The following is a 16313-nucleotide window of genomic DNA, read 5'->3' as shown; positions in this document are numbered from 1 at the left end:
ACAGGTTAGTCAGACCTTTTCAGTGTCTCTGACTATCCTTATCCTTTTTATCATATCACTCTGAGGACACTTTGTGTTGATTTAAAGCTTTCATCATGTCCACCTGTCTCCAACTTACACACAACCCCAACCTCAAAACTGCTATCTTCTGTCTAGTTGTTTTTATTAAGTGTCTTATTTTTTAAATTCACGAATATTAGATTTTGAGGAAACTCACTGAAACTTGAATACTCATCCAAAAATAAGATTGAGAGGGGGAAAAACAGTATTTCTAAATCATAAGATGAAATACACTTTCCACTCACACACTCCCTGTGTAGGATTTGAACCTTTAAAATGTATGATTGAATCTTTGGAAATTAAGTTTGTTTTCAGCTCTCTGATAAAGATACTGAGTCTAGGGCTGGAGAGAGATGGCTCAGAGGTTAAGAGCACTGGCTGCTCTTCTATAGGTCCTGAGTTCAATTCCCAGCAACCACATGGTGGCTCACAACCATCTGTACTGAGATCTGGTGCCCTCCTTTGGCATGTGGGCATACATGGAGGCAAAATGTATACATAATAAATAAATAAATCTTTAAAAAAGATACTGAGTCTATTCACACACATCACATACATAGTGATTCCATGTGGTTGGTATCTCATGGTTATCACAATGACATGCTCATTTAAAATAATCTACCGTTCAAGTACTAACAAGTTCAGACCTTGCTTAGCTTACAAAATCAGATGAGATGGGGTCATCCAGGGTAGTCTTGCTACAACTTTATATGCTATGTTTTGTTGATATCCATGGGAGCCCTGCCCTTTTCTGAATAAAACTGGAGGAAGATTGGGTGGGTTTAGGGGAGGGGGGCAGAAGGGGATGTTCAGAAGGACAGAAAGCTGCAGACAGAATAAAAAACTAGTAATTTCAAAATAAAACAAAGCAAAAAAATCTAGCAAATTAAGTTACCTGATAAATGCATGACATTGTACTTAAACACAGACATCTGTATAAATTTTTCTACAAACTTTCTATGTGATTATATTATGTTTAAAAACTATATTCTATCATAAACAAAGACAGAGATTTACAGAAAATAAATGTGAAATTAAAACTGTAAATTACAATACAGTATTTAGTAATCTGACAAAAATGTTTTTATTATGTCCTTTGGCTAGTGGACTATATTTTAAAATGTTTTTTTTTTGAAGGCAGTCATAATATTCAATTGAGTGGGTTCTTTTGAATTGAGTTCTTTCCACATGAATTTTCCTTCTAAGATCTACCAATTTCTTCTTTGAATTATTTTTCATTATTCAATTGAGTTATTAAATTTGAAGTGAACTCTATTTATAATATAATATAAATAAAAATAATATATTTCTAACTAAGATGAATGAGAATCCCATGATTTTGAAATGAAAAGTTAAGTAATGCAAAACTTTAAATATATTATGTTTTTAAAACCTTCATCTGTAACTATGTTCGATTTGTGGAATTCTTGTCATTTGTGTGAGATTTGTGTACTTGGAGAATCACAACTCACATGACACAATTTCTTAACGATGCCTTTAACTTCCTTTGCATTTGAGAAGCCACATTTTTAGGTAGAGTTCTCCATGAAAAGTGTCTGTTTGTAGAGCAAATTGATTCTAGGTCTTCATCTCCTTGATTTATCCTTCCTTCCCTACACTGTTGAGGATCCCTGTTTACTGTTGATCCTGTTTACAAGGGCCAAGTTCAGAGAGCCTCCAGCTCTGGAGAACAAACCACACTCCACCTTTGTCGTCCTGAAACCAGTCTTCTAACCTCATGGCCTAGAGGACTCTTTGCTTTCCTTCACGGAATTTTGTTTCCTCATGTCATGGCTCCCCAGTCTGTTACTGCTACTGCTTTCTTTAGCTGACATTTTTGCTCCCAAAAACCCCTGTTAGTGAACACTTTTCAGTCAATATATTTTAAGGCAGTGCACAAAAAAATTTAAGCACTGGGTCATTTAATTATCCCAAGACATCTGTATTGTACTAAAGTAAATTTGTTGGTTTGTATGTTTTATCATGTTAATACTGAACTTTCATGTGTACATTATCTTTTTACATGGTTGACTTCTATTGTATTTTCAGTTATGGCTTAGTCAGTTCCTGAAGTAAATTTAGAACAAGATAGTTTTGCTAATGCAAATTCAATGCTAAAAATCTAGGTATCTTTGCAATCTAGTTGACTGCTTATGTTGTACTTACTGTGGCTTTTATATGGATCACTACTGTTTGCTGTTTTTATTTTTTGTAAAAAGTAAAAATTCACTTCATAAGAAGTGCTATTAATAGTTCTAAGTTTCTAATTCAGATTTTCATAAGTTTGGTGACATGTGTTAAAGCACTGATAGATGTTTTAATATTGAACTCCTGAATTGTCTTAATAGGATTTCTGTAAAATATTGAGTCCAGATAACTGATATTTTAAACTAATTTTTGTTCTTTAGGAAAAAAATTTAGCAATATCCCCAGTGAAAAGCTGTATGTGTATTTTGCTTTAGACATTCATTTTTAAAGACATACCATTACTTAAAACAAAAAAGTCATTCAATTTTGAGATTGAAATCAAGTGGATGTGTGTCATATTTAGGGGTGAAGACTATTATTCTCTTCATGGTAGGTTATAATACCATCACGTTCATCCTGGGAAAATTATGCCAAACACATCAGCACACTAAATTGGTTGCCAAGATTGATTTTTATCATTCGTTATCAGACTGGAGTGATTATGTTGGCAGTGTTTCTTCTCCTGCAGGCATTTGTTAGGAGGTGACTGATAAGATTATTTATGTGCACAGCTGTGCTGCTTCAGAGGTTCGTCATAGTGATGCTTCTGTATCATCAGAGTCTACAAAATTGGGTAAAAACAGGAGACCTTGGAAGTTCCTTCTGAATGAAAGAGAAAAATGTCTCAAATATCTGTAGTATAAGGAGAATTTTGCCTCTGAAACAAAGTCTATATTAATTTTAATATTTTTAACGGCACCCTTCGCGGCATATACTTCACTATAACACTGAGGTCAACAGGTCAAGTTCCTGATTTTAGATGAAATTGAGTTGCTGCTGAAATCTCTAATCTGCATCTCTGAAGGTCCATCTTCTGTAGCATGCTTTCATTATCTTGAAACAAAATTGTTCTCTGAAGGCATGCCGGTCCCTACTCTGTCCTCAGTTATCTGTGATTGTAAATTGATTGTTCAATGGTTCACTTCCCTCTGGGCAGTGAAGTTTAGGTGACAGCCCCTTAATTAGCAGGGCTTGCTTTTAATAGACAGAAAATCTAGTAACTCTCCCTCGATATCCAGGAATTCAGCATCTCTACATTAGTCCTTAAAGCAGCCAGGAGCTGTTAACTACTCTAGTAAAATTAATAAGCCACATCATTTCTACTTTATCTTGATTTAGTTAAAATGTTCCCTAATGCTTCTGGCACAATCCGTTTTTTTTTTTTTTTCTCTCTCTAGTTCTTATGTTAAGGTGATCATTTCCTTAAAAGATTATGACCAAGTTTTTTAAATCATATAAAAATAGGCCAATGTTAGCACTCTTAACTTTGTACTTAGTTTATTACCATTTTCTATTTCAATCAGGACTTTTTTTCTCAGCAGTAATTCCTTTTCTTCACTTCATCAACTAACAGGAAAGCGATTTTGCTTTTAATCTTTTGTTCTTTCTGTTCCCATAGTGTTTAATTATATTTCATCTGTTTTTACAAAGCAAGTGGTCTAGTTCTCATGTTATGACCTTCATTTGAAGTAAATCAGTTCTCCAGTGCTCAGAATGGATCCATGGAATGGCCATTGGCGTTTCCTGCAGACTGCGTTTCAGATCACATTATTCCTTGTCACCTGACCCCTGACTGCTGCCAGTTGCGGTCCACTGTTCATGACACATATCCTGTTAGCTTTGTAAATATTTTCAAAACACACCTTTTCTTTACATTTTTTTTTTACTTTCATTTTAAAAATGTTGCAAAAATAAAATCTCATGAACCGAAATTAGACAGATGAAAAACCGTACAACTCAGTGAACTTCAGGGTAGCCATTCAGAATGGATACTGGGAAGTTTCATTTCTGATTATATACTTCACTATGGAATATATTTTATGAACTTACTCATCACCAAAAATGAAAATTCCTGTATTCAGTCCTTCCTTACCCTCAGCCTTTACCCATAATTTTTTTCGTACTCACACCAAATATAATTGGTTGAGAAGTAGAGAGTGTTCAAAAATGTAATTTGTGGGCTTATTCATCTCAGGAATCTACTATAGAATGTAAAAACCTCCACTATTAAAATGAGTAATTTCCAGCTAAATTATTTTCTCCAGGCAACTACATACACCACTTAGCCAAACTCCTACTTTCATTTCATGTTTCAGTAGAATGAACTCCCTGTGTGTGTTAGACCCCCAATTTACTGTACTAGCTACAAAGGTTTTTACGTTTATATATCACATCGTCTTTCTTCTGTTCTAATTTCTTTTAGAGTAAATCCATTTTATTAAAAGAAGGGTAAAAGTGATTAACATCATTGAGTACACATAAGTGATTTTCATAAGATAACAGAACTATAGGGAAATTAAGTCCATAAGACAGTGGTTCTCAACCTTCCTAATGCTGTGACCATTTAATATTCTGAGTCCAACTGGATGCATATAGTTGTATCTGATATGTAAATTTGCAAAAAATATGGAATAAATTTGTAGCACACTCAGCTGTGACTCTCACACAGCAACTAGGTTCTAGCTGTGTTATCTTGAATTCTTTCGGACCAGAATTTTATTTTTCTTTAAATTGTAGTCTCTGTAGTGATCATTCTATTGTTTAAAACTTCATAGCAAATGCTAAAGGATAGTCTGGGGATATCTTGATAACCAGTTGTCTCTTTTTAAGGGTACATCATTATTCTCAGAGCTGCTCTTTGCCAGGCAAAAATATAAACTGTAGCAATCCACTAGAAATCTTTTCATAAATAAAATCATGACCAATTTTAGGGTTGTTTGAATCACTATGGTGCCAATAGGATGTTTGGTTATCAGTTAGTTTTATAAACAGTGTAAATTGTGCACTAGAAACACCCAGCACTACTTAATATTTGAAAATCTAAATGCATTCAATGTGTTTGTTTATACCTTGCCCAGTTAAGCTCTGGTTGAATCTAGGAGACATGTTAGTGGGTGTGAACAATTTATACACTGTGTGTCAACCCTGAAAGGTACTAATTCAACTTCTTCTAACTTTCCATATCTACCTGAGTGTTTTGGATTTGGGAAATTTTAGTATGAAAAGGTGAAGTAAAAATAAAAAGATATAAAAATACTAACTTCTGTGACTGATTATATTTATGATATTTTTATTGATGCCCCAGGCTGGCAGGAATTTAAAGTTGAAGGGTGTCTCAGTGTGTTCAAGGCAACGCCTCCCCTCACTTCTCTATCTCACAGTGCGTCTCTTTGTGCTCAGAGGATTATAAGGTTTCTCTTCTTCCCCATGACCTGCCATAGAAACCACGGAATCCTTTCCTTACCACCTCTGGTTTTGGGAGTCTAGTCTGACTTGTGTTTCTTTCTCTGTCACTAGGTGGGCTTCCACTGCATGTGTTAACAACAAGGCTTTTATACCTTCCCACTTGTAGGGAACCCTTGAGATTTCACTTAGGATGAAGAAATAGGGAAATGCCATAGTATTCTAACATTTCCTCAAAGAAATTTTCTCATTTGGTTCTTTTAGCCTAAAATTTTGTATAGTTAAGGTGATGTCAAGCTATGGGACCAAAGTTGTAGGCATGTAACCTATTATACTTTTCACCTCACACGGAAGGCAAAAAAGAACATGTACCATGTGTCGTCTTGTTCTCTGATGCGATGAACACAAAATAGGTAGTATGGTCAAGAGTGTTTGGAGATGGTGGGAGAATCTGAAAGCACTTTCCATGTGAAGATAATAACATTGCACCTAGAATAGTATATTAAGTTAGGCAAGTTATAGCCCTAATATTTGGAGGACTTAAAATGTAAAAGCTGGTAGAAAGCATGCTCAAGGTATGTACAATAGCAAATCAGATTCTAAAATAGGAAAAGCATGAATTCCAGCATTACTTCAAATAAGAGATTTCTTATTTGACTGAGTACATTCAGAAATAATAAACAGAAGGTGACATGGATTTCCACTCATACATTTAATAAAAATATATAGTAAATATAAGTAGATAATAAAGTATAATATGAAAATATAGTAATGAAAAATTGAAAGACGTAGTAAATAAACATTGTCAAGCAACTTCTCTGTCCACACAATGTTCTAGAACCTGGGACAGAATTAGAGATGGAAAATCTTGGTAGGATCCCATCTTCCAGGTAGATTAGGAGACAGAAGAGACAAATCATGGTCAGATGTAACTGTAATTCACAAAATCTTTATAGTTGTGGGAAATTCTTCACCCTGCAGACTTGGAAGCATGAAACAGAGTGGGAGAACATTTATTCTTAAATGACCTAGTGAGTGCTGGGTGCCCTCCAAGCTATATTCTCACCATTTCTAACTGCTCAGATTGTTCATTCTCCCTGTATGCTCTTTTCACATCGGCTTCACTGGCTTGTCTTAACCACTTAATGACAAGCTGCTTCTCCTTCACTGCACTGCACCCAATAATTCAGAAAGAGGCTGTCAAATGTCCACAGCTCGTAACCACTTGCAAATGATCTCCAGGAACATTAATTGATTTTTAAAGATTTAAAATCTGCTTTTTTTGATAATCTCATGTGAGTACAATGTACTTAGACTATAGCCATTGCTCATTACTCCTGTCCCCTACTACAGCCCTTGTGGATCTCCTCCCCTCCCAATCTCAACTTTATACTCATTAACTTGTAGCAATTTTCATATATTTACAATGTGACTGAAAGAAATATCTCCCTGATACATAAAATTTGTTGAACTATTTCCATAAGGAACTCAGAATGTTCGCTACCACAGAGTAAAGATTGCACAAATGTTGAATCACTATGGCTAAGTAAGATCTGCTCATTTACTTCAGGGTCACCATATCTCTGTTTTGAACTCCCATAAGTGGATGAATTATAACAGGAGAGTCTTATTTGGAAACATCAACATATGTGAAGGGTTGTTTGTCAATTAGTAAAAACAATAAGAGCTGGAGAGATGCCATGACAGTAAATGTGTACTGTTTGTACAGATGGCTTCAGATGGGGTTCCAGAGCCCATATCAAGCAGGTAAAAACTCCATGTAACACTACCTTCAGGAGCTTTGACTCCCGTTTTGGGCCTCCCTTTGCAACTTGTATGCATATACTACATAGAGACACATGTGCATAAACATAATTTCCTCCTGGATATTGGAAGTAGACAAGATTTCCAGGCAAAAATGGAGAGCTTGGGGGTGGGGGTGGGATGGGTTTAAGGGAAGATGGGGAGAGAGAAGTGAGAAGGGGGGAAGGATGGGGAGAACTTGGCTTCTCAGTCAGCCCTCCATGTAAGCCACGTTCAGAGAGTCCAGTTTGATCACATGCTCCATCAGACACAGTCCAGCTGGCCTTGGTGAGTTTCCATTAGATCAGCCCCACCATCACAGAGGGTGAGCACCCCTCGTGGCCTTGACTTCCTTGCTCATGTTCTATCTCCTTCTGCTCCTCATTTGGACCTTGGGAGCACAGTCCAGTGCTCCATTGTGGGTCTCTGTCTCTAGCTTCATCCACCGCCAGATGAAGGTTCTATGGTGGTATGCAAGATATTCATCACAGTGGCTATAGGATAGGGCCACTTCAGGCGTCCTCTCCTCAGCTGCTCAAGGAACAAGCTGGGGACATCTCCTTAAACACCTGGGAACCCTTTTAGAGTCCAGTCTCTTGCCAACCCTCAAATGGCTCCCTTAATTAAGATACATACTTCCCTGCTCCCATATCCACTCCTTCTCCAAGTGTAAACCTTAGGAGTCTTTTCCAGACCATTTAACACAGGAGCTGATCTGTCTGGGGGTCCGATTTTCATCAGTTACCCTGACTTTTGTGACTTTCAGATTGTGTTATTGAAAACAGCAGCAATCTTACTGTTTTCCAGGATGGTAATTCTGTTTATAGTAAGAGCGTTTTAATACTTCACCTTCATAGTCACACTCAGAAGTATTTCTTCTAAATAAAACAGATAGAGATACTTTTGCTCAGACTAGGTTCTATATTTTTGCATAACAGCAATAAATTTATTAGACAGTTATTGTTACATATGAGAAGATATATTAGAAATGTAATCATTCACTTATTTTTCTCCAAAAAGATCCCACTGTAGTCTCATTTTATTTATATGCTTAGCTCATCAGCTACATGTACATTTTACTGCTAAATCAGCAGATCTTCTCCTCTGATGTATTTCTCAAAGTAAGGAAACCTGTTAGAAGTTGTTAAAAAGAGTTTTGCAATACCCAATGGCAGGATGATTTCCACATTAATAAATGTGGTAGTAGTAGCTTATTGCCCTTTTTATTTGGCTTGTACAAGTAATATGGTTGTGTGTCGTACTTTATGTAGATTTAATTTTCTCCAGATTATTCTGAATACTTTTATTCCTTTCTTTACTTAGACCCAGGAATACAAATTATTTCTTGTTTTGAGATGGAACTTTGAAAAGTAGAGTATATAATGAATTTTACATATAACAACATCCATAGAAGCTGCCTGTTATAAACCTTTGAGTTACTAATTTAAAAGTCTTAGGATTATGAAGGAAATGGAACTCACATTTGAAACATTTGGTAAGTGTCATGAACAACATTTCATTGTACACAGAAAGAACATTAAGTGGAAGCTAGGAGAAGAGGGATTGTGTGTGAAAGTCCATTCTCTGCAAACATCTAGAGTTGACTTCATCAACAAGCCAATGTAGATACATTATTATAAATAGAAAACCAGTCAGTTCTAAGAAAGTCTACATAGCCAAAGTATTTCATCTATCAACATCTATCATCAGGGACGAACCTGCTGATGTGCCATAAAAATTATCTATTCTTGGGTCCTATTTGATATCAAGGAAGGCGTTCTGTATAGTAACACTGATTGCTAGTCACTGTGGTGGAAATATACATGTGGAAGGATATAAATTCATTTATAAGAATTTCACATAAAGTAAATATGAAATTACACTTAAGTACATGTGTGGATAAAATGCTAGTCATTTTATTGTTATAGAGAAAATCTAGACAAATAAATATTTTGAATCAGGAAAACAATAGGAGCTTAGGCTTTAAAATGATCATCTTTTAGTGAGCAAGATATATTAAAATATAAAAATTGTTGCTAAGTGAAAGCTGTATATGGTGAATTGGTTCAGAATTCAATTGGGGTTTAGCTGAAATGTTTACCAAATTGTAATATGTATTTCTACAGAAGGCGATTCAGTGTGGGTGGAAAGAACTGCAGTGTAAAATGGCATAGTAGTGTAGAAGTGTTATTAATTTCGGATTCCTTAAAAGAGAGAGAGAACCAAGCCCTTCTTTCTTCAAAAAAGTTTGTTTTACGCATGCACACACATACATATTTACCCCTTTAAATTTAAATTACAGTGCTATCTGAAGTTTAAACATAGTCAGGCGGTAGAATTTCTCAATTTTTGGAAGATTTAAGTCTTTCCCCCAAGACTTCTACTGAAAGACAGAGGCCTCTTTACCCCGTTGACAGTAAAATGCTTTAGTCTATGTCTACAAGTTTAATCAGTAATTAACCAAATCTGAAAACAGCCTTTTATGCCAGCATGAAGACTTAAATCAAATCAGTGAGTATAATATTCCCAGTGAGTACAATATCCTAAGTGTGTTACCAAATGAAATTAACAATCACCATCACTGTTTTAGGTGAGGAACAATAAATTTTTCTCGCAGGCTAGTGTTGCAGACCTGGGGTGAGGAAGAGGCTGGGTTCCGTAAATACTATGAAAGACCTCTGTGGAGAGATCACATTCAAGCTAATGTGGGAAGACCGAATCTCCAAGAAGAGAGAACTTCATGCTTCATATGGCTGCAGAACAGAAGGAATGCGAGTGTGTGAGCAGCAGACATACAAATGACAAAGGGTTTCTTTTAATTAAGACTCTCTAAAGGGTAAATAAGGCTACCCCAGCCAGAGAAGTACTTGGTGATTCATTCTAGGTGTTTAAGCAGTCTGGGCATTTCAAGCAGCAGTGGGCTGGCACTAAAGAGTTTTCTCTCTGTATTCACATTCAACTCAGATCACTTACAACACCAAATGTAGTGGCTTCTCACACATCCATAGCGTCTCCAGCTCTTTACACACAGTTGCGTTTCCTCCTGTTCAGCTCAGTCTGGCACTCATCACAATTACTACCGAGTCCACAAGTTGAGAGCGCTGCTCCACAGAAAGACTGTTACTTTTAGAATTCATTCACAAACAGTATTGGCAAGTTCTCCACAGCTCATGTGTGATGTAGTCAAAATTTGGAGATTTTCATACTCATATTCTTTGGTTTGATAGTTGCTAGAGTGGCTTACAGAATTCAGAGAAATGCTCTGTTTTCAGCCAGTTAATAGAAGTAGCTAAAAGGGAGAACTGGAAACTGATGACAAAGGTTGTCTGAGAAAGGCTCTGTAAAGATTAAATGTCAGCCTACAGCAGCTAGGGCCAGGCATGTGATGCTTCCACACCCTTTCTGGGCAAACCAAGCTCCGAGCACTTCCACACATTCAAATCAGCAACTTAGATGTTCTTTGAACACCGAGGTCTTAAATATTGATGGAGAATACTTGAAGGTCTGAAAAAAATTAATGATTAATGTTCTTTGATCATCAGCTGAGTCACTTTTTTTACATGTCCTCTCTAGTCCCCAGAGCATGAAGAGAAAAGCTTAAGTTCCAAGGTGTCAAGTGTTGTTTGATCTTTTTCGTGACCGATCCTCATGCAAAGCCTACCAAGTGTTCCCGTACTAAAAGTGAAGTAGTTTCTATCACTCAGGATATGTCAAGGTATTTAAGGTTGCTAGATGATTCTATGTAAGGTATTGCAAAAGACTTAGGAGATATGTATCAGGAACCTGGATCAAAGACCAAATATTAGAACTAATATTTTTCCGGGCAATCATATTTATGTTTGTGTCATAATATTTGAGTACCTTAGACTTGATAAATTATACACAAGAAAGATTTATTTGTTCATAGTTCTAGTCCTGTGCTTTCCAAGTTTAGGATTTTGGCATGGATTTTTTTTTTATCATGGGGATAGCTTTGCATAATTGAAGTCCTCAGTGGCAGAAAGGTAAACAGAAAGAGGGTGAATGTGCTTGTGGTACTTTCTCTTTGCAATGCTCAAACACTCAGCAGAAGCAACTTGAAGGAGAAATGGTTCATAATTTCACTACTCCCTTAAGGTAGGGAAGGTAAGGCAGCCACGATGGGTTGCTCCAATTGTAGTTGTATTTTCACATGAGTTTTGAACAAATCTTTAGACCATAACAATGGCTCTTTATAAAGTGGATTCATTAGCCTTGTTTCCCCACATCAACAAAATACCCAAGAAAGCCATCTTGAAAGAGGAGATGTTTGATTAATCATATTTATAAACATTTCCAATCATAGCATCTGGACCCACTTTTTCTGGTCATGTGATGAGGTAGAACATGGTGCCGGAGGATGTGGTAGAAGGAAGCTGGTAACCTCCAGTCAGCCAGTGTTGGTGGAAGTAAGAGGAGAATGCAAGTGTCTTCAGGGGTCTAGAGAAAAAATAAACATGAAGACACATGCCAATAACTTACTCCCATCCTCACATTGATCTTTAAATTCATTTATCAGTCACTGACACTGTTCAAACACTCATAATCAAATTAGCTCCCAAAACTCCACCTTTAAATGCTGCTGCATTAGGAACCAAGGTCAATATAAGAATTTTGGAAGGATATTTTTTAACATCCTAATAGAATAAGGACTTTTGAAAAACTGCTTTGTCAGAAGTTAACTAGACAAGATTGAACAGGGACCACGGGAGGAAAAATGGAAGTCTACCACTGCCACAGGATAGATTCCTCACATAACATTATCTCCTTTTATGGTTTCATTCATTAGGACAAACCCAACTATTTACAGATCATTCTGCAGAAATAGTAGATTTTGTTTTAATAGTTTGTTTCTCCAGATCCATTGAGTTTTCCCGAAATCTCTCTATACCACTAATTATCATTACTTGTCTTATTAACCCCACTCCCTTTAAAAGGATTGTATAAGTTTCTGACCTGGTTGTCTTAATGCAAGGGTTTATTAATTGTTGAAATGTTTTATACAGTGTGTTTTGATTGCAATTAGCCCCTCCCTGAATGCTTCATAGATCCACTCTTCTTCCTTTCTTATCCACTGAACCTCAACTTTGTGTTCCATCCCCAAGTCTGTTTTCCATTTATATTATCAGTTATTTTAGTGAGCATTCATAAGGTGGAGGAAGTTGGGCTCTGTGAAACAGTAGGCAATGCATTGAATTTGTAGTTTGACTAAGATTCATAAGGTGGACAAAATTTCTAGTCTTATCCTAATATAAGTCAAGTTAAAAAGAGCACAATCAACTAAATTCAATAAAATACAAACCCAATATATTTATTTTTAATTCACTAATATGGTATAGATAGATAAAATTTATGATTCTCGACATTGTCAAAAACATGTAGAAAAATATATTTGTCTTTAGATAGGAGAATGATTCATATGTCTTGAGAAGGGCAACCAGGTAATTTGTATCAATATTTCAAAGACACTAGACCGGCAGGGCGGTGGTGGCGCACACCTTTAATCCCAGCACTCGGGAGGCAGAGGCAGGCAGATCTCTGTGAGTTCGAGGCCAGCCTGGTCTACAAGAGCTAGTTCCAGGACAGGCTCTAGAAACTACAGGGAAACCCTGTCTCGAAAAAACAAACAAACAAAAAAAATCAAAGACACTAGACCTCTGAATTAACTGATTACCTGTAAGAAATTTTCTTCAAATATAGCAACATATAAGTACAAATATATTGAAAATACCTAAATGAGAAGAAACATGGGGGTATGCTTAGGAGTAATCATTAATCATAGTTGTATGTGCTTTTAAACTATTAATAATCCCATGTACTTTCAGTCCATGTCGAAACAACATAATACACTAAAACTTATATGCATGATGGTAAAAATACTGGCACTTACTTTAAGTAAATATATTTGCTTGGGGAAAGGGGTGCTCTGGTAAAATGCTGCATATGTGGAGGCCAGAGGAAAACTTTCAGATGTTGGCTGTCTTTTTCTAACACGTGGGTTCTGGGAATTTAGCTTAGATCATAAACCTTGATAGCAAGTGTCTTTACAGATTGAATCATCTTGTGTGCCCCACTAATCACTTGCTTTATTAATATAATTAATTATATAAGATTATAAAACTGTAAAGATGTAAGGTAATGAACATCTCTATTCAAGATGTTCACGTGTCATAACAGGACAAGTCCTACTATAGAGACAGTGTAAAGTTCTTGTTTGAACAAATTCTTTAGAGCAATGTTGTTGTTTAATAAGATTCCATTTTGATAAACAGCATCTTCTACATAATGAATTTTGTATCTCAAATGTATGAAAATGTTAATCAGGTTTTTAGGTATTGTACATTTTTGGAGAAAAGGCATTGATTACTTTACTTTCTCCTTAGGCATTTAGTAGTGATGGAAAATAATTCTTTAGGCCACATTTGAATTTTTAGAGCATATTAGGGTGTGGAATGTTTAAAATCTTCTCTCTTTCATACCTTTATACACACACACACACTCTGCATAGACTTTTCCATAACAGCACTTTCTTGGGGATGTCTACCTAAGAATCACAATAAACTGTAGAGCTACAGGTTATAAAATCTAAGACTGAGCTTCCCCATTCCTAGTATAACAGTTCCTAAAATACAAGAATTAAAAAAAACCTAGAGAAAACCCCACAGTTTATTCTTCATTTGAATTGAAATAAAGACAATATCTAAAGAAGACAGACTTTCTATAGGTCATTTTCAACGTTCTAATTGACATTTTTGTGTCTTGCACATGTTTTCAATATCACTTGTTTCTGCAATTTAAAAATATTCTTTGGACAAAAGGTTTTTGCTTGGTCCAGACAGGCAGATGAAGCCATTGGTAGAATGTAAAAGCATCAGGACCAGGCAGCTAATTAGGAATTTATCCATTCAGACATGCAAGTCAGCTTCTCTTTGGGACTCCATCCAAGTAAGCATAAAAAGCTTCAAAATGCGTACACAGACAGATCTGTTAGTGTGCAGATTGACATAATTCATCATGATTTCTCATGTGTCTTCTGGGGACTATTCGCCTGCAAGCTTTATTAGTATTTGTATTTACTTATGGTAGAAAAACATGATGCTATTCCTCGGGAAATGCACTGTTGTTTGGGGATTCCTAATTAGCTGTTTCCTGTTCATTTTACTTGCAAATGTGCTTTTTGCTCTAGAAGTTTTCTAGCAGCCAAGATGACAAAACATTCAGTTTCATGAAGACTTTAACCACTAAGCAAATGTTTAGACCTTGATTCAAAAGAAACCAAGGAAGAACTCATGGGTGGACATTTAATGGGGAAATTGGCAAGGAGTCACACTAAAACCTTGTTGTAAAGTGTCCTTGTTTTTTGACTTTGATGAAGCAGAGAAATCTAACATTTTAAAGTATAAGGTACTGCAGGATGGATTAATTGGGAGGAATTTCTGTGATGGAATGTTAGGTTGCTCTCAGTTGATCATTAACCAACCATTTTTTAAAATGTATTTATAACTGTTACGTGGTTCTGGGCTCCAAAGGATGTATACCCAAGTTTCTGTCCTACCAATTCCCACAGTCATTTAGACCCAAATAAACACAAAGAGGATTATATTAATTAGAAAGTGGTTGGCCTATTGCTCAGGCTTATTACTAACTAGTTCTTACAACTAAAATGAACCCATAATTTTTATTTATGTTTAGCCAGATGGCTTGGTATTTTTTCTCAGTAAGGCATTCTCATCTTGCTTCCTCTGCATCTAGCTGGTGACTGTGTCTCTGCCTTTTCTCTGATATGGGAGGGTCTTCTGTTTGAGTTGATTTCATTGCTTAATAAAGAAACTGCCTGGCTCATTTGATTGGCCAGCCCTTAGGTGGGTGGAGTAGACAGACATAATGCTGGGAAGGGAAGTTAATAAATCGCCATGCCTCACCTCTCTGGGGCAGATGCCATGCCTCTCCTCTCTGAGACAGACTGATGAAGCTCTGGCGTACGCTAGAATCTTCCAGGTAAGGCACCACTTCGTGGTCCTACACAAATTATTAGATATGGGTTAATCAAGATGTGAGTAAGAGGCTGAAACTAATGGGCCAGGCAGTGTTTAAATGAATACAGTTTGTATGTTATTTCAGGGCATAAGCTAGCCAGGCAGCTGGGAGCCAGGTGGGAATGCAGCCCACCACTCCCAGTCACTACAGAATGGTGCCCAACGTGGGGCTCAAACCCACGACCCTGAGATTAAGAGTCTCATGCTCGGCCGCCCAGCTAGCTCAGTCGGTAAAGAGCTGGGTGGCAGGAAGCGGCTTGCTGTTCCCACTACATTTCTCTTCCCATAATTCTCCTAAATTGGATTGCCCCACCTATGCTTTCTGCCTGGCTACTGGGCAATCAGTGTTTTTTTAAGCCACTGTGAGTGACAAATCTTTACAGTGTACAAGAACATTATTCTTCAGCAAAGAAAATAATGTGTGGCAGTGAACTCTGGCTATGAATGATGGGACAGCTTCTCAGCACATCCTATTACATAATATATTACAATGGCAAGATACTGACATTGCTTCTGGAAGTCAGAGTGAGCAAGGGATTGGAGTACATACTGTAGTACACACATTTTCATTGATCTGCAGTATAGTCATCCCCCTACTAATGGAACCACTAGTTCACCACATCTTCTCAATGCCTGCCCCATAGAATTACCACCTGACTCAAAAACCATAAAATGCCTCCCAGAGGCCCTCCCCAGACTTCAGGATTGACATTGCATAATGAGTTTTACAAAGATTACCTTTCTTGTCTCCAGATGTGTTCAGCTCCAGGCTTCAGTTCATACTTCTTTGCTTCCTGGTGGGTCAGAAGAGGCTAGTCATAGCTAAGATTCCTCTTTCAATGTCTCCTTATTTCTACCATCCACTCTGCATTGTGTCATTCATTCCCCTTCATCAGAAAGCATTTCTTCAACAATCTCTTGAGTAAGCATATAGCTATGACGTATGCTCTTATATCACAAAGGACT

At 36.7% G+C, this 16313-nt stretch overlaps 1 protein-coding gene across 1 annotated transcript in view; it reads left to right on the top strand.

The window, feature by feature from the left end:
* Gpc5 (glypican 5) overlaps window positions 1–16313 on the top strand; it is a 522879-nt gene that overhangs the window by 242902 nt on the left and 263664 nt on the right. The window lies entirely within an intron of this gene.

This window comes from Arvicola amphibius, chromosome 13 (genome assembly GCF_903992535.2).
Source record: "Arvicola amphibius chromosome 13, mArvAmp1.2, whole genome shotgun sequence".
NCBI classification, from domain to species: Eukaryota; Metazoa; Chordata; class Mammalia; order Rodentia; family Cricetidae; genus Arvicola; species Arvicola amphibius.
The sequence above is the reverse complement of the archived record's forward strand: the minus strand, read 5'-3'. Positions and strand labels throughout refer to the sequence as shown.